Consider the following 23,752-nt stretch of genomic DNA (forward strand, 5'->3'; position numbering starts at 1 on the left):
CAACTGCGCACAAAAGAGGTATAACTCAATTTAATTTATTTTAAAAACTAACTAATAAACATGCAGGATAAAAGAAAAAACCAGGGTACTCACCAGCAACACAAGCATCATAATTCAGATACGCCAGATCAGGGCCCACAGAATTGGTCCTGATAAACATGTACCCAGCAGCCAGTTCTTGTCATGGCCGCTATCCAGATTACTGAGAAGAGGAGTAGTAGAAGGCCTGACCTTAAATTTATGCGGCCAGGACTATTGGTCATGACAGCGTAGCAGGCTTTCAAGTCTTCAAGGGAAAAAGAGATATTATGTTTTTTGCAGAGATACTCGACAGAGCATACTACTTTCCACACCATAGGCATCAGCTGATAAGAAGGCACACCAATTTCTTTGATGACATCCACCATAAGTGGAGAAAAAGGAAGCTTGTAACTAGCCCTGAAGGCCCAGTCATGAATACATAACCAACCAGGACATGCCCAGTCAGCTCTGACAGGAGAGCTTTCAGGGATCCAGACTTCAGAATCGGCAGGAATAATTCCCTTATCCTTCAACACCTTTTCAAATTCAGGTTTCAGACGATTTGAAAGAGACTAATCATCTTTTAGAGCTTTTGTGGGTTTGAACTCAAACTCACCATGGAAAATTGAAATCATCTCGAGAGGAGAATCAATCGGTTTTTCAACCACAGAAGGTTGAGCAACAGAAGATGAAGGAATATTTTCAGAGGTGGTTTCTTCAGGGTTCTGAACGAATGGAGTTCCAGGAGACATCCCTCCCCTGGAAGATTTCTTTTTTGCGGCCATTGTTGGAAGATTATTGAAGAATTATTAAAAATTAAGTCGAGGAATTAAGAGAACTTGAAGAAGAAGATTAAGTTAGAAGGGAGTAGATTTTGGTGAAGATCAATTCAATAAAGTGAAAGAGTATTTATACTCGGTAAAATTAGGGTTTCAACCGCAACTTGCAAAGATAATTATTGAAGAAGTTGCAGTAATTGCAACACGCGTCATTAAAACTCCCAACTAGCCGTTACAGGATCAACCAGTCATAATCCAACCGTTGGAAGCAGTTTGCCAAAGTTAGAAGTTATCTCCTTATTCATGGCCTGACCCAGCGAAAATAAGGAGATAAGGGGCAATTGTTAGGCCTGGAAATCCGCAGATACCCCTGGAAGATATTTTACCCCGACCTGACTATCAGGGTGTCAGGATGTCAAGCTATCAGGACGCAAGAAGACAGGCGCCAGGCCATGGAGAGGACACTGGTCAAAATGTCAGGACGATATTTGACCGGATGATTATATTATAGACAAATATTCATGCAATAAACGGAGCATTAATGGAAAAGATTTAGCAATAAAGGACAGCAATTAAGGGAGCAATAATGAGCATTATTGCGAGTAATTAAGGCAGAATATTCAGCATTGATGATGGAAAACCCGACAGCCATTCAACATTGAACTATATAAAGGAACACTTAGATCATTTTGCAAAACACAACACAATACTCCAGCAATACTCATATACAATACTTGAGCTAAATTATAGTCATTTGTGCGAATTACTCAATATCATAGTGAAATCCTCTCCTGGCTTGGTGCCCGTGGTTTTTTCCCATTTAAGGGTTTTCCACGTACAAATTCTTTGTCTTACTATTGTTTATTTATCTTGCTTTGCTCTTCTAATTTTATACCCTGTCATACATACCCACGGATAAGTTAGAGCTAGTTAACCCTGCCTAGACCTACCCTGACCTAATTTCGCCTTGCGCAAAATTCATACAAAACAGCTGCTCTTGAGGCGACTGTAGCTGAGCTGAGGGGTCGCCAGGACTAGCTGTTGTTTTTTTTGGTTTTGTATATCTGTACATTTTGGACTTTTCGGACCTTGTTTCGGGCGAGAGCCCCCAGTTTGATGCATATACTATCTTTTGGTTGTGTACATAATAGCCTAAGTGCCTTTGCTGCTGGGTGCTTGCTGTTCCTGCAGGTTAACTTTAAAAAAAACAGGTTTGGTAGGTGACGGTTTGTGCTGTCATGCTGCCGAAATTTACATAGAACTTACAAGTAAAACACATAGCATATAGGTGGCCTAAATTGGCACAAAATGAAAAAAGTAAAAAAGTGCCCGAAAATGAGCAAACATGACAAAAATGCCCAAAAAGATGAGAGAAAATGCCCAGAAATGAGCAAACATGACAAAAATGCCCAAAACGATGAGAAAAAATGCCCAGAAATGAGCAAAATGACCGGACGGTAGGAAGGGCTACCCCCTAAAAAAAATTTAAAACGAAATTTCTAAGTGTGAAACGTATTGAGAAAGAGTGAAATGACCCCCCCCCCCCCCCAAAAAAAAGAAATGAAAATGAGTAAGTGTGCGCGTTTTGGCGAGAAAATCAATTTTGCCTCAAAAAGCGAACCCGAAAAGGATTAGGAAACATAAAACTTGGTAATTTAGTCGAAATTACCAAATTAAGTTCCTATAGGAATAGGAAACTTATACTAAATGCAAAATAGGAAAGATCCGTGGCTGGCAGCATGGAAAAAGAAACTGGGGAAGAGGCGCAGCATGAGCGGCGACTCTTCGAAGAGGCACAACAAATGCTGCGTCATTTCCCCAGGTTGTCAGTTCTCGATAAAAATTAGGAAACAGCGAATAGTATAAGTAGAGGCTTCGGTTGAGCTTTTATTCACACAATTCCTTCTTCTTTTCTTCCGTCTATTATATAAAACTCACATATCCTCTCGAAAAGTTTCCAACAATTATGGATGCCTTTGAAAACTGTCTGAAGGAATGGACGAATGAGTTTACAAATATTGAGAAACACGACATGGGTGCTTTCAATTTAGGATCGATCATAAGTCTCAAGTTAGTGAAAGTGGTGAAGCCCTTCTTGGATGCTTGTCTTGAGTATTGGGACCCATATTTTCACGTATTCGCCTTTCCGGGAGGTGAAATTTGTCCTTTTCCTGAAGAACTAGCTGCTATTGGAGGATGGGATCCAGAAAATGTACCGGCTATACCCCCTAGCTCTCAAGGCTATAAAAATAAATTCAGGGATTTGCTTGGATTAACCAAGGCTGAGGTGGACCGTCTTGTGACCTCAAAAGGTGTCCACATGTTTGACTTTGTCGATCAATTTATAAATAGGGAGGACCCTACCATTTCCTATGCTGCGAGTGATGTGACCATTATTTGAGCATATTTAGTCCCCGAATTAGCCTTGTTCCCATGCTTTTTAGTGCATATTTGGGTCATTTATTGTCTTTAGTCCTTTGTTTTGCATAGTCTTTGAGGTTTTGATCCCTTGGTAGGAAAGGAGTGCAAACCTTGCATTTTCATGGCAAAATGGAGCTAAATTGATTGAATTCAATGACCAAGCATCAAATAGAAGACAAGACTAGAAGGCCTTTGTACATATTGTAGTAGATGGGCAATGATGAGAAAAGATCCTTGCATCCCCGAGGAAATCCTCAAGGATTTTATGAACAAAAAGGAAGAAAAGAAGAAAGGAAGAAGCTGATCTACAATCCGAGCGGATTGCCCACAATCCGCCCGTCTAAGACAAGCAATCCGAGCGTCTTCCTCAGAAGGACGCTCGTCCAAAACCACCACAATCCGCCCGTCCACCCACCAAATCCGTTCGACCAAAAGACCTACAATCCGCTCGTCTCGTGCCCTGGACGCTCGGATTGTGTGACAGCTATTTCGTTTTCTATTTGTTCTATGAAGGATGCGCATACCTCGGTAAAGACTAGCAAAAAGGAGACTCGCATATTTTTTTGATAGGAGCGATTCATCAAGGACTTAATCGTCATTTAAGCCCTTAGTAAACCCTAATTTGTGTACCTAATCCCCACTATAAATACCCCATTAGTCTAATTAGGTTATCATGTTCTTTTTATCAATCTCTAGTGTAGTTTATATCAATCTAATCTCTCTTTAATCTTATAATCAACTTTTAATCAAGTCTTAATACAAATCTCATTTCCTAAATCTCTCTTTTGTTCATCTTTCATTTTGGGTAATTGAAGATTATTTGGGTTATTGTTGAGAGATTGACAACCTTCCAATCAATCATCAAGTACTTCTATTATTCTTTGCTTTATTATTGGAATCATTAGTAGGTATAATCCTCTTAATCCCTTTTTAATTATTGTTAATTATCTTCATTTATTCATCATGTTTTACTTTGTTGGTATGATTGACAACCTTGCTAGCATGTTCAACATGATAATGAGTGAGTAGTTTCCTTAGCTAGGGTTAATGGGTAATTAGGGGAAACCAACATGGGGGATGATTCATGCTTAAATTAATATGTTTTCATAGTTTATTTGCTTGCTTGTTGTGATCTCAACTTATGCACATGTTATGTTTGATGAAATGCGAGCCTATGAATCCTTGCATTTTTTACCCATCACCTATCTTTTCAATGAGACTTGTAAGACATAAACCAACTCGAGTCTCATTAGACCATGCATATAGTTGAGTAGGGAAGATTAAGTCGACATGTAGGTGTTTTACAATCTAATCGATTCGGCTCCGGGACCCAAACTTTTATAGGATTGTAAGATATAAACCAACTCGATCCATCACAACAATAATTGCTTGCTTATAATTTGAGAATATGTTTGTATGATCAATTCCCATGAATCCCCTATGACCCCATGACCCCCTAGTGCCTTTTATCAATTGTTTACATCCCTTTTTAATCATCTTGCTTGTTTACTTTCATTGCTATTTAGTTTAGTGATCTTCTATTCAAATCCCAAATTGTGACACCCCTAGACACCGCTAGTTGCAATTGAAAATCTCATCTCAATTCCCGTCTCTTGGGATCCGACCTTTACTTGCCTCTTTAATAATTGTAGAGTTGTTTGTGGAGTTATAAATATTGTTTTGGTCTAGGTGCTCCTAACGACAAGTACCGAAAACTAAACCTCTCAAGAGAGTCCGACCAAAAATGGCGCCGTTGCCGGGGACGGTGTTAACTTGATTTAGATTTTCTTAGATTGTTATTAGTTGTGTCTTTCTTTGCCTTGGGAAGTAAAGCTCCTCAAGGTTTGTTCTAATTATTTTCGAGTTGTTTGATATTTTGCATGTCTAGAAGATCACAAGGTAACTTGTTACCCTTTGATCACGAAATTGAAAGGACTTTGACAAACAATAAAAGACTTGCTAGAAGAACTTTGAGAGGTATTGGTGAGGTTGTAGATATTCAACCAAACGCTATTGAGTTCGTCAACCCTTTTGCAAGTGAAGGTGAGGAGAACCCAACACAAAATCCAACACAAAATCAACCCACAATGCCTAAATTTTCATCACATTCCGTACCAACCGAGGAGAACCTACCCAATGGTACTCCCACACCACAACACTTAACCGGAAATTTAATTGCCAAATCCGCATTTATCCAATTAGTCGAAAGAAGCCAATTTGGGGGAATGCCTAGTGAAGACCCTCATTCTCACATGGAGACTTTTTGTGACTATTGTGATGCGATTTCACAAACCGGTGTAACTCAAGACCAAATTCGATGGGTCTTATTTCCTTTTTCTCTAATTGGCACCGCAAAACAATGGTTGAAAGGCCTTGATAAGGCTACTCTCGGAATTGACTCTTGGAAGAAATTGGCTCTAGCTTTCTACAAAAAGTTCTACCCACCGGAAAAGACTAACATGCTAAGAGCTCAAATTACGGGCTTTAAGCAATGAGATGAAGAATCCTTGTATGAAGCTTAGCAGCGATTCAAAGGAATTTCTCGCTCATGTCCTCATCATGGACTTAGCGAGTGGTTCTTGGTACAACAATTTTGGAATGGTCTTTATGAAGACTCAAGAAACATTCTCAACATGGGATCAAATGGTATGTTCACCGAAGTTGACGACAATCAAACTTGGAACAAGATTGAGGAAATGGCGGTCCATAATTCACAATATAGTAGACCTCGCAAGGCTACTAGAGGAGGAAAGCATGAAGTGGACTCTATTACTCAATTGGATGCTCAACTTAGTGCTCACATTGATACCATCAATTTGAAGTTCGAAAAAGCTATGGCTAGACTTGAAGAAGCCTCAAAATCACCAAAGCATCATGTTAATGCCATGACGGCATCTTCATTAATCCCAAGTGGGATATGTGAGAATTGTGGAACTTTGGGACATGACCAAAGTGAATGTAGGGGAACAAATGAACAAGTGAATGCTTTTCAAGCATACAAGAGTGGTACCCCTTATTCAAATTATTACAATGAAAACACCAAATTCCACCCAAATCTCTCATACAAAAGCCAAAATGTTCAAAACCCTCAACCAACATACACCCCACCTCCCATGAGAAACCAAAATCAAAGCCTCTTTTACAACCAAAACCAAGGTTACCAAAACCAAACCCCATACAATCAACAAAATGACCAAGGTTTTGCTGTTCAAAAAACGGTCCTCCAAATGCAAAAGAATCAACAAGAGTTTTTCACTCAAATGCAAAAGGATAGTCAAGCAAAGGAAATCACCATCAACAACATCCTAGCCCACATCAAAATGTTGGAAACCCAATTGACTCAACTAGCATCTTCAAGCTCACAAAGACAAAAGGGGCAATTACCACCTCAAAGTAATCCCCCAAGACATGAAACGGTTAGTGCCATTCACTTGAGGAGTGGTACGAGGTATGAAGCACCGAAGAAACAAGTTGAGGATGAAGTTGTGGAAGCTAGTGACAAAGAAGAAGTTGTGCAAAACTCCAAGGATGGAGAACCATCAAAAGAAGAAGTTTCAAAGAAAAATGAAGACAAGGCCAAGGAGAAGGAACCCATTGTGATTAGACTTCCTTTTCCAAGTCGTCAAGCCAAGCCCAAATTTGATGACCAACTTGGAAAATTTATTTAAATTGTGAAGAATTTGGAAGTCTCGATTCCTTTCACGGAATTAATCAATCACGTACCGGCCTATGCAAAGTACATGAAGGACATCCTTACGAAAAAGAAGTCGATCCGGAAGCTTGAAACTATCGCCTTCACTAAGGTGAGTAGTACAATCCTTCAAGGGAGTTCACCTCCAAAACTTAAAGATCCGGGAAGCTTCTCAATACCGTGTACCATTGGCGACACAACGATCAACAAAGCCTTATGTGCTCTAGGGGCTAGTGTGAGTGTTATGCCGTACTCGGTGAGTAAAAGGTTGGGAATGGGAGAGCTTAAATGCACCAATATTACACTCCAAATGGCCGATAGATCGACGAAGACACCATTAGGGATATGGGAAGATGTTCCCGTAAGAGTTGGGAAATTTTTCATCCCGGTGGACTTTGTCATTGTTGACATGGAAGAAGCCTCCAATATTCCAATCATTCTAGGTAGACCTTTCTTGCACACCGCGGGTGCGGTGATAGATGTGAAGCATGGAGAGCTCACTCTAGAGGTGGGAGATGAAAGCATAACTTTCAATCTTGACAAGACCATGAGAGCTCCCCGTTTGCTTGAACCATGTTTTATGGTTGATCATTATAGCCGGAAGGATGATAAGAAGAAGTCAGAATTCCAATGGAAGAAGAAAGTTGATGATGCTCCACCAAAAGAGCAAGAGAATTGTAACAAAGAGAGCTTGAAAAGCTCACCCATGACAAGTGAAGAGGATGGCCTCATTGGCCAAAACAATAAAGGAGGAGAGTTGTCTCTATCAACTCAAGAGATCTTTAATGACCAAGTAGATGAAGTTTGCGGTCTTTGGGACGATGAGTTTGAAAGGATTTTCAATCCCTATATTGGCAATGCTATCGATCAAGACCAACATGAAGGACAACAAGTGCAAAGATCTATTGAGGATCTTTATCATGACAATGAACAAGCCTTTGACTACTTCTTCAAGGTGTTGAGTAACATCAACAACACCTTGGACATGCCCCCATGACATCTCTCTAAGGATGAGAGTTTGGTGGAGTCCTCTCCAAACCACCATTTGTAAATATTTCTAACTCCTTAACTTGCATTTTAATTCTTACATTGCATTTTTGTCATTTTTGGATTTTTGTGCCTTGATCAAGATATTCATCATTTTTTAGAGAAGTGAGGGAGGGACTAATGATTTTATTGATGTGTAGTGCTTTAACTTAGTGTGGGGATAGCAATTGCCTAGGCTATTCATACCTTCGTAGTGCCCCTACAATGAAGAACACGGGATTTGAAGAATGAAAATGACACGGGTTATACAAGTGCACGGATGGTCCTGAATCCGGGTAGACCAGGTGGAATCCGAGCGTCTTCAGGGTAATCCGCTCGTCTTATAGGAATCCGAGCGTCTGTGGAAGAATCCGTCTGTCCAAAGGAGCTGGAAAATGAAAAATTTTAGTCTGTTAGAGAATCCGAGCGTCCAAGCTCAGAAGACGCTCGTCTGAAACTGTCCGCTCGTCTTTGTAGAAAAACGCTCGTCTTTCTGCCATTGCAAATTTAGCAAAGTTCCTGTAAGAGAATCCGCTCGTCTTTAAGGGAATCCGCTCGTCCTGAATTGAAGAATCCGCTTATCTTCACTAAAAGACGCTCGTCTTTAGGCGAGTTTTCCTGAAGCCCATTTGAGCATAATCCGAGCGTCCCGATAGGAATCCGCTCGTCTTCCCCCTGCAGTTTTGAAATTTTCGGGTGTTTTAAATACCCCTTCCCACATTTATTCATTCAAACATTCAAACACTACCCATAAACCCCAAAACCCTCATCCTCTCCATCACCAAAAACAAAATTTCCTCAACCAAATTCAACAAAATCAAATCCAAACTTCCTTACAACAACAATTAATCACTCCTTTTGCAACAATAATCAATCGAAGCACCAAAATCTTCAACCTTTGAGTCGATTTTTGAAATACAAAGACAAATCCTTTCATCGTAAATCGATTTGGGTATAATTAGAAATTGAATATTTTCAACCTTTTCTTGGTATAATCAACAATGGCAAGAACAAAAGGAGCAACAAAGGCACTCAAGGCAAAGGCACCCTCAAAAAGGCAACAAAGCCTTCAAGCAAAGAAAGCTTCAATGGCTATGGTGGTTGCTAATGCAAACTTGGAAGTTCAACAACAACAAGATCCTCCCTTGGAAGCAACAACAACAACAACTCCGGAAATCGCTCAATTATCAAACTATCCGGAGGTAATTTTCATTTCCGACTCCCATAGGGATACATTTGCCAAGTATGCTAAGAAAGCCATTTTGCCCACCAAATTCATTTGTGAAGATGCCTTGAACAAATTGGGTGTCCTTGAACAAACAAAAGCCTTCTTTGAAGCCATGGGGTTGGGAAAATTGTTTACAACAAGAGAATTGACATACCCCTCCCTTACCTTGGAATTCTTAAGTTCATTGAAAGTGACTAAGGTAGAGACTAGATAATACATCGAGTTTCGCCTTGCCAATGTGAATAGGCGCATCACCTTTGATGTTTTGAGTAAAGCATTAGGCCTTAGTGATACACCATATTATCACAAGATGCCCGAAAAGTATGACCCCGCTCCTCTTTGGGAGGCGATTTCCGAGAAGAAATTTGTGAGCTTTCATGCTTGTCGCGCTCTATTAGTCCACCATCCGGGCATTAGAGTGTGGCACAAGGTCATCGGGAATACTATAATTGCAAGAAAAGGCACTAATCACTTTACAAAGCTCGATTGTGTTCTACTTGAGTCGGCCTTAAATGTTGGAAGGGAATTCACTAAGCCTTACAATGCTCTAAGGCTTTTGATGGAAAGATGGCTTAATGTTGATTGTGGTAAGGAAGGCACCTCTCATATTGTAAATGGAGGTCTAGTTACTCTCTTGGCCAAGCACTTTGACGCAAATTTCAACAAGGATAACACCTATGTGGCGATCAAAGGGGGTCATCTCATTGACATGGATGCCATGATTTACAAGTACAAGTGGATCAAGCATAACTCTCTTGACACCAACTATGGGTGGCTAACCAATGATGCTAGATATTTCACTTTGCCTTCCAAGATATGCCGGTTGAGTGCTCATCGAACAAACTACCTTCTTCCACTCTCCAAGGGCGCCGAGTACATCATCCGTCAACAAAGGGGCGAGATTGAAGAGCCCTCCTCTTCCATTGTCACACCACCCTATCCATTCAAATATCAAGAGTTCAAACCCAAAGATGTTGAAGTGGGCAATGACTATATGACTCTACTTATGTAAGAGATGCATAAACAAGCTTACAATGATCGAGTAGTTGCATACTTGGTCCAATAGCCACCCCTCCTTCATTTAGCTAGGCAAGGACTACTTGATCCTTCATGTCCTTTGCCTAGTTGGGCGGATAGGGAAGTCTTCTTTCCAAGCACATCTAGTGGTGAAAGACCGGGTGAAGATGAGAATGTCGATGATGAGGTTGTTGATGATGAGGGTGTTGATGAAGAGTAGATGAAGAAGAAGAAGAGGCTAATGAAGATAATGAAGGAAGTGAGCAAGGAAGTGAAGAGAGGAGTGGAGATGATTCCGCTTATATGGAGGAAAATGATGACAATGATGATATGGTGGAGGACTAGCAAACTTTGGAGGCTCCTACCCTCTTGAGGTTTGTCTACTTCTTTCTTTGTTTTCTTTATTTTTATCTTGATCATAGTTTGGAGAGTCCTAGCAACACGAGGACTAACACCTCGGCCACATTGAGGTGTTCTTTTATTGTTCCCATTTGAAAAATCCAAAATGACAACAATTAGTTTCATGCATTGCATCTTGTGTGCATGAACTACCCCAAAATTTAAGACATTAGAAACAATGTCTATCTCGGTTTGGGGAAGTACATGCATACGCAACGAGAGGTAATCTAAATTACGCTCTCCGTCATAAATAAAAACCCATGCATCATGTAGTGTAGATTAGTATAGCTTGCATTTAGTATAGAATTCATGCATTATACTTGCATAGTTTCCTATCATATTGGCCATTGAGGACAATGCCCATATTAGTGTGGGGATGGGAAATTCTAACTTAACTTTTATTCAAAAAATCCAAAAAAATCAAAAATTTCGAAAAATTTCGAAAAAAATCAAAAAAAATTGAAAAATTGAAAATCCAAAAACAAGTTCATTTCTTTTGTAGCGTAGTCTTGTATATATCGTTGTATATATTGTGTTTGTTTATCCTTGTTTACATTGATCGACTACGCCACATCCGAGACATGAGGATATTGAAGACCGCATGGTATGATCTTTCCAATCTCCTTTTTCCACTTTATGTTAATGACTATGTAGCTTTATTTTGATTGATGCGGTATAAACAATGTGAATTTAGGACTTGCATTTAGATTATTTGGCATATTAGTTGGTAGAATCATATGCAGTAGGATATATATATATATATGTTAGTTGCAGCATGGCATGTAGTTTGCATGATAGAAAAATTTTGTGAAACCGTCTACTTGGGAAGCTTGATAAGTGTATATAGGCCCTAGTAGATGCTTTTTCTTCTTAAGACTTTGCTTGTTAGAATACTTGTAAAACACCCTAGGATGTGTCATGCTAGTATCCTTTGACCCATGGATTAAGGCCTAGTCAAGAGTACCTTGTGGTGTGATAACTCCTTGGCTACCGTTTATTCTAAGGTGACCCTTGAAACCATGCATCCATCATCCATGTTCTACCACATTTTTGTCATCAAAGGGAATGGGCACAAAAAGAAATTGATTTGAGTTCAAGAAATGAAATTAAAAGTGAAAGAAAGTTTGCAAAAATGCATCAAATGAAAAGAGGAGCAAAAATAGACTCCAAAAGCTTCAAATATAAGCCACCCTCACTGCATATGGGGTGACTTTGAAAATGTTCAAAAAGAAATGCAAAAAGTTGAAAGTTGTCAAGTGTTGTATTGCCAAAAATCAAAAGAAATGGCAAGAAAATGTTCTCAAATGTTATATGCCACAAGAAATTGGGGGGAAAAACAACAACAAAAGCAAACTACCAATAGAAACTCAAATACTATCGATCCCTTTATCCATCGTATCCATTTTTGTGCATGGTAGAGAGGGGACGACCCTTCTTCTTGTCTAGGCAAGAGGGGGAATTCTACGATCCTCCAGTGTTTCTAACACCATAGGGAGTCTACTCTTGACGAAAGCATTTAACGATTGAGGACAAAGGTACCCTAGCTTGACACAACTTGGAGGTGATTGATTGGTATCCTTCTAGGCTTAGTAGTTTGAAGAAATCGCATCTATGAAAGAGTGTGTACCCTTGAATTACCTCCCTTGTAGACAATTTCCGCCACTTAGATGAGAAAAGTGGCTATTCTTTTGTAGATGCATCCATTACTTGTTTTTTGTGTGCTTTAATGCTTGGATGTGTCGCCATTTTGGCAAGACCCACCTTCCCTTGCAAGAAGGCATCCTACCTCATGGTTGTCTTGTTGTGAGTTGAAGAGGCAGAGTGAGACCCGCTAATTGTCTCATATCGGCTATGCTATTAGGTTAGTTTAAATAACGGTCCTAGTCTTTGTCACCTATTTACTCAGGACGAGCAAAGGTTCGGTTTGGGGATATTTGATGTGACCATTATTTGAGCATATTTAGTCCCCGAATTAGCCTTGTTCCCATGCTTTTTAGTGCATATTTGGGTCATTTATTGTCTTTAGTCCTTTGTTTTGCATATTCTTTGAGGTTTTGATCCCTTGGTAGGAAAGGAGTGCAAACCTTGCATTTTCTTGGCAAAATGGAGCTAAATTGATTGAATTCAATGACCAAGCATCAAAGAGAAGATAAGACTAGAAGGCCTTTGTACATATTGTAGTAGATGGGCAATGATGAGAAAAGATCCTTGCATCCCCGAGGAAATCCTCAAGGATTTTATGAAGAAAAAGGAAGAAAAGAAGAAAGGAAGAAGCTGATCTACAATCCGAGCGGATTGCCCACAATCCGCCCGTCCAAGACAAGCAATCCGAGCGTCTTCCTCAGAAGGACGCTCGTCCAAAACCACCACAATCCGCCCGTCCACCCACCAAATCCGCTCTTCCAAAAGACCCACAATCCGCTCGTCCCGTGCCCTGGACGCTCGGATTGTGTGACAGATATTTCGTTTTCTACTTGTTCTATGAAGGATGCGCATACCTCAGGAAAGACTAGCAAAAAGGAGACTCGCATATTTTTCTGAGAGGAGCGATTCCTCAAGGACTTAATCGTCATTTAAGCCCTTAGTAAACCCTAATTTGTGTACCTAATCCCCACTATAAATACCCCATTAGTCTAATTAGGTTATCATGTTCTTTTTATCAATCTCTAGTGTAGTTTATATCAATCTAATCTCTCTTTAATCTTGTAATCAACTTTTAATCAAGTCTTAATACAAATCTCATTTCCTTAATCTCTCTTTTGTTCATCTTTCATTTTGGGTAATTGAAGATTATTTGGGTTATTGTTGGGAGATTGACAACCTTCCAATCAATCATCAAGTACTTCTATTATTCTTTGCTTTATTATTGGAATCATTAGTAGGTATAATCCACTTAATCCCTTTTTAATTATTGTTAATTATCTTCATTTATTCATCATGTTTTACTTTGTTGGTATGATTGACAACCTTGCTAGCATGTTCAACATGATAATGAGTGAGTAGTTTCCTTAGCTAGGGTTAATGGGTAATTAGGGAAAACCAACATGGGGGATGATTCATGCTTAAATTAATATGTTTTCATAGTTTATTTGCTTGCTTGTTGTGATCTCAACTTATGCACATGTTATGTTTGATGAAATGCGAGCCTATGAATCCTTGCATTTTTTACCCATCACCTATCTTTTCAATGAGACTTGTAAGACATAAACCAACTCGAGTCTCATTAGACCATGCATATAGTTGAGTAGGGAAGATTAAGTTGACTTGTAGGTGTTGTACAATCTAATCGATTTGGCTCCGGGACCCAAACTTTCCTAGGATTGTAAGATATAAACCAACTCGATCCATCACAACAATAATTGCTTGCTTATAATTTGAGAATATGTTTGTATGATCAATTCCCATGAATCCCCTATGACCCCATGACACCCTAGTGCCTTTTATCAATTGTTTACATCCCTTTTTAATCATCTTGCTTGTTTACTTTCATAGCTATTTAGTTTAATGATCTTCTATTCAAATCCCAAATTGTGACACCCCTAGACACCGCTAGTTGCAATTGAAAATCTCATCTCAATTCCCGTCCCTTGGGATCCGACCTTTACTTGCCTCTTTACTAATTGTAGAGTTGTTTGTGGAGTTATAAATATTATTTTGGTCTAGGTGCTCCTAACGACAAGTACCGAAAACTAAACCTCTCAAGAGAGTCCGACCAGCGAGGCACAGGGCCTTCAGGTTTTGTCTACTTCATTGCTATGTCCTTCAAGGGCATGCTGATAAGGAGACGAGGGGTGATCCTCGTTTTCTGAGCATAGTAGAGCAAATGGAGCTGCGCAGGACCCGAGCATGCCTAGTCTTAGAAGAGACCATCGTTGGTTTGGATAATAGAAAGGCCAACCGCGAGCTTCCTTATCTGGGAAGTCCCATCATTCTGCAGGTAAGAATCCAATCTTATATTCGATCGTTTTTTTTTTCTTTTTTTTTCGTTTCTTTATTTTTCGTTTTTTTTCGGTCGATATGTGGGTATTAATTCCCGTCCACTTTTTGCAGGTTTGGCTGATGGAACGACTGCGGCTGATCGAGCCCCCAGTTAATATGATAGGATATCATGCTCGATCAATTGCAATGAGAACTAGGCTATACATGGTGGACTTCACTCGGGTATGCAACTACTGGGAAAATAAGTTGAAGAGTGAAGGTGGCCCCTTGATCCGATGGATTGTGCCATGGTGGCATCTCAGATCAGTTACTAGAGTCTCATCTTTGGATCCGACACGATCAATTCGTGTCCCTGGCTTGGAATTCATGGTTTGCATTTTTCCGGAGAGATTGATGAGGCAAGTGGGCCTTAGGTAGAAAATTCCGAAGCTGGATACTATTCCTCAAACTGCCGTGGCACATACTTCGGAAACTTGTGGAGAGTGGGTAATTCGGTGGGCCCAGAGGAACCTGTGGTTCATACCAGTTCCTTTTGGCTCCTTATGGGTATCTGACTGATATTTGCAATGGAGAAAGGCTGGTACTCCTGAAGAGCGTGAGAAGCTGAGGAATCACGAGCCCGTGGACTATAAAATCCGCGAAGTAGCAAAGGAGAACCAAAAGTACTTGACTGAGGAGGAAGAAGAGGCCGGATTCCGAGTCGCTCGTCCATCAAAGAAACCGAAAACTGCTTCCGTCGAGAAGATGGTGATGGATCGAAATTGTAAAGCTAGACCGCGAGAACGACCGTTGGTGATTAGGTCACAGATAACACAAGAGCGCCTGGCTCGTGGTCGAGAGAAGAAATATGCAAGGGTGACAAAGGCAGAGGGAAAATGGAAGAATAGCCTTAGTCATTTATTATAGTATTATTTATTATTATTTAAGTTGTAATAAATGGCGGGGTTTTTAGAATCCTAGCCTATCATTTATTTTAAGCATTGTTATTTTATATGTATTTGGCATATTATTACTATTTATGGAACAATGAATAAAATATTTATTAGTTAAGAAACTATTATGAGTTTTCCTTTATTATTCTTGTCGAATTTCAAATGCAAATGCAAATGTCCTTCTATTTACATTTTAAAATAATGGGTTGTATCCTGTGAAGGATTGCCTACGTATTCATTTGAAACAATGAAATCAAACCTTGTGCTTAGTTCGAGTAAATGTAAAAGAATAATTGTTCGAAGCAAGAGCTTGTAATGAACTTTAGAAGAATAAGCATGTGCATTACTTAATCCTAAGGAAGTGCAATTTAATTTATTTGATGATATGAGGATGTTGAAATGTCCAAAACGCAAGAGCGAAATGACGAAAGTTTTCAGCTAGCCAGGGGCCGATTTTATTTCATGTCGCATGAGCGGCTCGTGGGTCACGCGAGGCGCGTTTTTATTTATTTATCCTATTTCTAAGGGTAGTACCGTTTCAATTGGTCTAGGTTGGTAGGGTTAGAAAATTCATTCCCATCTAAGTCTGTAATCCTAACCGCGCCCCCTGAGAGTATGGACTTGACTAAGAAAGGTCCGGCCCAGTTAGGTTTAAACTTTCCTCATGGATCGACAGGTAGGCGAGCTCTAACTGATTTGAGCACCAAATCTCCTTCTTTGATGTTCCTGGGCGTAACCCGCTTATTAAAGGCTCGTTTGATACGCGCCTGGTATGTCTGCACATTATGTAATGCGCGCAACCTTCGTTCATCCAAGAGGATGAGTTCCTCATATCTATCCCTATTTCATTCAGCTTCTGGGATTTAACTTTCGAGCAAAATGCGTAGGGATAGTATTTATAATTCAACTGGTTGTACAGCTTCCATGCCGTAAGTTAAAAAGAAAGGAGTAGCCCCAGTGGGCGTTTTAACTGATGTGCGATATCCCCATAGCGCAAAAGGTATTTTGCTAGGCCAATCGCGATAATTGTCGATCAATTCTTGAGGATCATGACGACATTCTTGTTAGCTGTCTCTAACGCGCCGTTAGTTTGGGGTCTATATGGCGAGGAATGGTGATGCTTAATTTTGTATTTGGCTAGTAATTGTGCAGCTTCGGCCTGGAAATGTGACTCATTGTCACTGATGATCCCATGCGGGCAACCATATCGACAGATGATATTGGTTTGTATGAACTTTGCCACATGTTTAGCTGTAAGAGCAGTGTAGGATGCTGCTTCGACCCATTTAGTAAAATAGTTGATAGCTACCAAAATGAAACAGTGACCACCTGTTCCAGCTGGAGTGATTTTCTTAATGATGTCTATTCTCCAAGTAGAAAATGGCCAAGGAGATGTCATGGTGTAAAGCATTGAGGGAGGGACATGTTGCACATTTTCGAAGATCTGGCAATTGTTGCAATGTCTGACGTATTTAATACAATCTGACTCCATTGTCGTCTAGTAATATCCTAGACGCGTGATTTTTTTTGCCATCATGGGTCCACTCATGTGAGGACCGCATTCTCCATCATGAACTTCTTCCATTACTTTCTGTGCTTGTGAATGATCGAGGCAACGCAAGATGACACCGAGTGGTGTTCTTTTGTATAATTCTCCTTGCATAAGGAGGCACTGAGAGGCGAGTAGACGTATGGCGTGTTGTCCCCTCTTGTCCATATCTGGTGGGTATGTACCATTAAGTTTGAAGTTTAGAATGGCTTGGAACTAAGGTTCCTCTGGGCTTTCTTCTTCATCTATAAGGAGGTGTACGTAAGCCGGTTCTAGCCGCCGTTCGATGCATAAAGGCATTTTAACCATGTTGTCTGGCATATTAATAAAAAATGCAAGTTTTGCAAGTGCGTCTACAAATTGATTCTCTTCACGAGGTAGGTGTAGATAAGTGACCTGATCGAAGAATTGGGCGACTTGATCTATCCTAGCCTGATAGGGTGCTAGACTTTCACTTCGGATTTTCCAAGATCCTGTAACTTGGTTAATGATCAAGGATGAGTCTCCGTGAACTCGAAGATTCTTAATACCTAAGATCACTGCTGCTTGTAGACCAATGAGGCAAGCTTCATACTCTGCTGCATAATTTGTCACCTCGAAGTCGAGTTTGATAGAAAGTGGTGTATGCTCGCCTTCAGGGGAAATGACCAGCAACACTCCTATTCCAAATCTTCTTAAATTCGATGCCCCATCAAAATAAAGATCCCAAAAGTCTATACTGGTCTGTAGGATGTCCTCGTCTAGAAATGAATACGTGTCTATTTCTTGCGTATCGTTGATAGGATTATCTGCGAAGAATTCAGCAACGGCGCACCCCTTTATGACTTTCAAAGGTACGTACCCGAGATCAAATTCTGAGAGCATTAAGGTCCATCTTGCCAAACGTCCGTTGAGGACGGGTTTCTCGAAGAGGTATTTAACGGGATCCATTTTAGAATACACCTTGACAGAGTAGCTAAACATGTAGTGGCGTAGCTTCTTTGTTGCCCACGCAAGAGCGAGGCATGTCTTTTCGAGAGGTGTATACTTACTCTCATACTCTAAAAACTTCTTACTAAGGTAGTAGATAGCTCTTTCCTCTTTTCAAATGGTCTGTGCGAGCATAGCCCCTATGGCCGTTTCGGTGACTGTGAGATATAAACCAAGAGGTTGATCTCGTTGGGGAGGCATTAGCACTGGTGGTTTGGCCAATATCTCTTTAATCCTGTCAAACGCCTTTTGACAGTCGTCGTCCCATATGGTATTATTTGTTTTCTTTAGCTTTTTGAAAATAGGTTCGCAGATTATAGTGAGCTTCGACATGAATCGGCTTATATACTGCACTTTGCCTAGAAATCCTCTAATCTCCTTTTCTGTTTGGGGTTGTGCCATTTCGATTAAAGCTTTGATCTTGGATGGATCAATTTCTATCCCTCTCTGGCTAACTACATATCCTAGAAGCTTGCCTGATGTGACTCCGAATGCACATTTTTGAGGATTGAGCCTCATGTTGTACTTGCGCAGTCTTAGGAAGAATTTGCGAAGATTATCGATGTGCCCTTTTCTATCCTTAGATTTAACGATCATATCATTTACATATACTTCTACTTCTTTATGCATCATGTCATGTAGTAAAGTGGTCGCCGTGCGTTGATATGTAGCCCCTACATTGATTAGCCCAAATGGCATGACAATATAACAATATGTGCCCCACTGAGTGACGAAGGTTGTCTTGTGCATATCTTCTATGGCCATTTTGATCTGGTTATACCCTGCATACCCGTCCATAAAGGATAACAACGCATGATCTGCTGTATTATCTACCAATATGTCGATGTGTGGTAGAGGGAAGTCGTGTTTAGTACTCGCTTTGTTCAGGTCTCTGAAATTAACACAAGCCCGGATTTGCCCATCCTTTTTGGGTACGGGGACTATGTTAGCCTCCCAGTCTGAATATACGGAAACTTTGATGAACCCGGCTTTGAATTGCTTGTCGACTTCTTCTCTGATCTTAAGAGCCCACTCGGTCCTCATCCGACGGAGCTTCTGTTTTACAGGTTTGAAACCTGGCTTGATTGGAATGCGATGTTCTGCAATATCCCTGTCGATCCCTGGCATGTCCTTGTAAGACCAAGCGAAAACGTCTTTGAACTCGTGTAGGAGGTCGATGAAATTGGCCCTTTCAGTTGGGTCTAAGGTCGTCCCTATCCTAAGTACTTGGGGTTTTAGTTCGGTTCCTACGTTGATGGGTTCGGTGTTCTCTATAACTTGTGCTCCTTCCCCCTCTTGTAGTATCTCTTTAATTATATAGGGAGGTAATTCGACTAAATCTGGGTTAGGATCATCCTCATTATCATCGTATATAGAATTGCATTCAGAAAAACACAAGAAGTAAGTAGAATCAGATTTATTCATATTAAATTTTGAAAAGAGCTTAAACAAAGAAGCCATATATTCAGTAGTTAGTGGCGGTAAAGGGACAGCTGCTGGGACATTTCCCAAGCGGCTGTTACTATGTGATGCTATGCTAGGAGAAACAACGGAATGAGGAGTGACGACAGAAGAAGACTCTCTAGCGACTTCTCTAGGCTCAGACTCTGATTCCGACTCGGACTCCAACTCTGACTCGAATTCATCGTCTTCGGGTTCTCTTTTGAACATCTCTCCTTCTCCAGTAGTCACCTTGAAGAGCTTTCCTTGGTTGTTGGTCCATTTTATCGACTTCCTTCATCCTTTTGGCTGATTTGAGCTGGTTTTAGTAATTAGCGCTGTTGGGTTGAAATGGTCATCTTGAAGTATCATGGTAATGATCTCATCCTGCGCTGCTCTGACGAATCGGTCTTCTCTAAACAGAAGGCTAACGGCTTGTTCGTCTAGACAAGGTGTTTGACGAGTTTTGACGGTAGGAACCGTTTCTGAAGGGATAAAGTAGCAATCGTGGAAGACCTCGATTCCAGCTAGTTGTGTTCCCCTATAATGCCAAGGTTCGGGAAATTCGTGAAAGTATTCATGACTCCCCTCCCTGACGAAGTATCCATTTAGGGTAGGGAGATAGGATCGCATCTGGATTCCTTTGTCTTTACGGTTTTGGAACTGAGTAAGCATTTCTAAGGCTTATGCTTTCGTGGGCTTGTATCCCAAACCTAATGGTATTCTTTGAGAATTTCCTTCCTTATAAGGTGCAAAGGTATTCTTCTTGGCAGGGTTTATTGGCATTCCTGGGAAGTATCCCTGGGACTTGAGTATATGGTTGATCACTAAATTGGAGTATGGGTTGAAGTATAAAGGCGCCAGCTCGCTCTGTATAAGATTTATGCTTTGAAATCCCCCAAGCTCGTATACTGGGTCTGTGACTACTTGGTTGCTTGACATTTTCTCTCTCACGGCCTTGATAGGTGACGAAGTGATCGTCACTACTTTGCCATCTAGAGGGATCTTGATCTTCTGGTGCAAGGTGGATATTACCGCTTTAGAAGCGTGAATCTAGGGCCTTCCTAGAAGTATATTGAAGGACGCCTCGATGTCCACTATCTGAAAATTAACCTTTCGCTCGATGGCCCTGTGGGTATATTAAGGTTAATTAGCCCTACTACTTTACGTCATGTTCCATCGTATGCTCGAACACCTTGGTTGGTAGGAGTCTAATCTGATTCTTTTATGCCCAACTTGTATGCTGTCTTCAGTGGTATGACTTTGACTACGGAGCCATCATCCACCAAAGTCATTGGTACATTCTTCTTTAAGCATGTGACCGTAATGTATAGAGCGAGGTTATGACTGGCGCCGAAAGGAGGCAAATCCTCATCTGAAAAAGTAACTGGGTTACTTAGCTTGACTGAGTCTTGGAAGACTAGGCTGACTACGTCATCAGGCGTAGAATCGTGCGCTACGTTCAGTTTAGCCAATGCTTGCAGTAAAGCTTGACGATGGGGAAATGAACTCGCAACTAGTTGCCAGAGTGAAAGATCAACCTTTGTCTTTTGTAGTTGTTTTAGTAGATGGTCAGCAGATGTATCTTCGCCATCATTTGGTGTGATGACATTGGTGTTAGTAGCTGGACCATTAACAGTAGGACCGTTTTGAGAGACATTTTGATATGGACGTCCTGAGCGAGTAAGGTGGTCTATATCTTGACCTTTGCTAGCCTTGACTATATCCTCACTGACCTTAACTAGATAGTGTTCCATTAGGTATTCATCTTCATCGTCATCCGCCCATATTCTGTTGACGATACTGAGCTCTCTCAACCTGATGATTTCAGCTTCTAGACTGATTATTTGCTCGACTAGATTCTCGACTACTGCGATTACCTGTTGCATCGTAGATTCTTGAGATAGAGTTGGGGGCAGGGGCACGTTTCCCTTAGGTATAGTGCTTGGATTGCGTAGGGATGCCACTAAAACTTCTTGCTCTAAAACTTGCCTACATACACTCGTTGCCCATGCGATAAAATCAGCAATGGTAGGAGAGATGGTGGAATAAATCCCCTCATTTTCTAGTGCATGAATCTCGTCCTCGACTGGAGAAATGAGGTGTGAACAATCCAAGGTGGATTCTTCATCTGTGATTGTCAATACTCCAAGAGGATTCTGAATATTATTAGGCTTGCTTGCGGGAGGTATGGGTAAACGACCATCTTCAATCATATCCGGAATGACATGTTTCAATTTGAAGCATTTCTCCGTATCGTGTCCCTTGCCTCTGTGATATTCGCAGTATGCGTTCTCATCCCAGAATTTAGACTTCTTCTCTGGGTCAGGTGTAGGTCCTATGGGTTGGAGCTTACCTTGCTTCATCAGCCTTTTCAGAGCAGCGGAATATGATTCACCAACATAGGTAAATTTCCTCTGTGGGTTATTCTTCTTAGTAGATGATTCGACAAGGTTAACCTCATTGGTCTTGTTAGTGGAGCCATAAGAATGACTCGTTGAACCCTGATATCCGCGACCTACCGTTTTGGACAAGAGTCCTTTACGGATTTCGTCTTTAATTCTCGTTCCTAGCACAGTCAAGTCTTTGAAAGACTTTATGTTTTGGTACCTTAAACGGTTTGCATAAATGGGTCTCAAATTATCCACGAACTTTTCCACAAGACTGGTTTCGTCTAGGCGTTCAACAAGTTGTGTGCTAGTCTTTCTCCACCTAGTTAGGAAGTCGGTGAAGCCTTCTTTCTCATTTTGGGTAAGAACCTCTAGAGTGCGCATATTGACTTGGATTACGGCATTATCCGCGTATTTTTTAGTGAACTCAATTGCGGCATCGTCCCAGGTAACAATTTTCTTGTGCTCTAAAGAGTAAAACCATTGCCTAGAGCTGGTATCAAGAGATAAAGGAAAGATCCTTAAGAACATCTATGGTTTAATGCCTTTGATAGACATGTAATATTCGAAGGCACGAATGTGGTTCAAAGGGTTTTCATGCCCCTTGAACTTTGGAGTGTCAGTCATGTTGAAGTAAGTTGGTAGTTGAGCGCTTACTGCTTCATATTTGCGATTGTTCTCCCTGTAGATGTCATCTCCCTTAAGGTACATTAGTTGCTCCGCCAAGTATTGGAGTCGCTTTTCAGCTTCAGTGAGACCTGGAGTGGTTTCTGGTTGTCCAACAAAAGGTGGAGGATTATCATGAAAGGGCATGTCAGGAATAGGACCCTCTGCAGGAGGAAGTCTAACTTCTACAGCAACAATGCGGCCTTCAATAGCGTTGAGACGAGCATAAGCTTGGTCTTGGCTTGTTTGGAGACGAATAAGCGCGGCTAGGATTTGATCATTACCATTCACGGGTTGTTCGGATCGACCATTAATGCTTCCGTGACTAGTTCCCGCCATCTTGGAAACTGGGAATAAGAGATCGATAACGAATCAAAACATGATCGACCATTTTAGCACACTTTCTCAAAAAGAGACTCGACTCGTGAAATGGGCGTGTGCCACTGCGTCAAGTGAGGTTTGAAAATGACAAATTTTGAAATATTTGTCCAAGGCAACTGTAGTGTAGTTGTAGGAGTGCTGACTCGAAGTGAGGTTTAAAATGGGTTTTGAGGCCCGAATTTTGACGGGACATTTGGACAGACTTCGACTCATTTTGTGATATCTTAGGCCACTTTTGAAAATACTTACGTTTTGAAAAGGACTTTATTTTACAAAATCTCGTCATGGTTTTGTTTACAAAATGGTGATCACGTATATGATACAAATATTCATACAGGCATTATAACGGTATGCTGAGTACATTTAAAGGGTTTTGGCTTAAAAGGTGGGTTGTCATACCAAGCAATCAAACCCTGGTCTATGGAGAGGTACGTGCCAAACAAGAGTAAGGTCAGTTCCTAGTATTTCCTCGAGTAGTGAAAGCCCTTGATACAAACAAGAGTATGTACCACGGTATGGTTGACGTCAATCGCTATCTATCTTTAGGCCCAGATAAGAATTTGGACCGTCCAGATGGGACGATTGGTCGAATGGGTTGGGTTAAGCCTATGAAGGCCAAATAAAACGCCTTAAGAAGGTCGAGTAATCAAAACCGACAACTGTCTCGTAGAAAATATTCCCTAAACTCGTTCAAGTTTCACCCTAGGTAACACGTAAGTGTATCATCCCCAGCGGAGTCGCCAAACTGTGGGCATGGGCCACCCGCGCATTGTGTGTTCGAGGCGGCGGCACTTCTCCCATGGAACCTTGGTTTGCCAAAGCACGTCATGGGCCGTTACCGATTTGTGAGGCATTGAAACCGGTGAAAGGTTGAATAAGCCTGCATTTGTGGAGTCGCCACCAA

General features: G+C 40.9%; 1 non-coding gene across 1 annotated transcript; it reads right to left on the bottom strand.

Annotated features, from left to right (window-relative positions):
• Positions 1-5,680: 5,680 nt before the first annotated feature.
• On the bottom strand, positions 5,681-5,787 carry LOC141654355 (small nucleolar RNA R71). Its single transcript, XR_012547915.1, has one exon. It is a non-coding gene; the product is annotated as a small nucleolar RNA R71 (small nucleolar RNA).
• Between the last annotated feature and the right edge of the window lie 17,965 nt (positions 5,788-23,752).

This window comes from Silene latifolia, chromosome 4, assembly GCF_048544455.1.
Source record: "Silene latifolia isolate original U9 population chromosome 4, ASM4854445v1, whole genome shotgun sequence".
NCBI lineage: Eukaryota > Viridiplantae > Streptophyta > Magnoliopsida > Caryophyllales > Caryophyllaceae > Silene > Silene latifolia.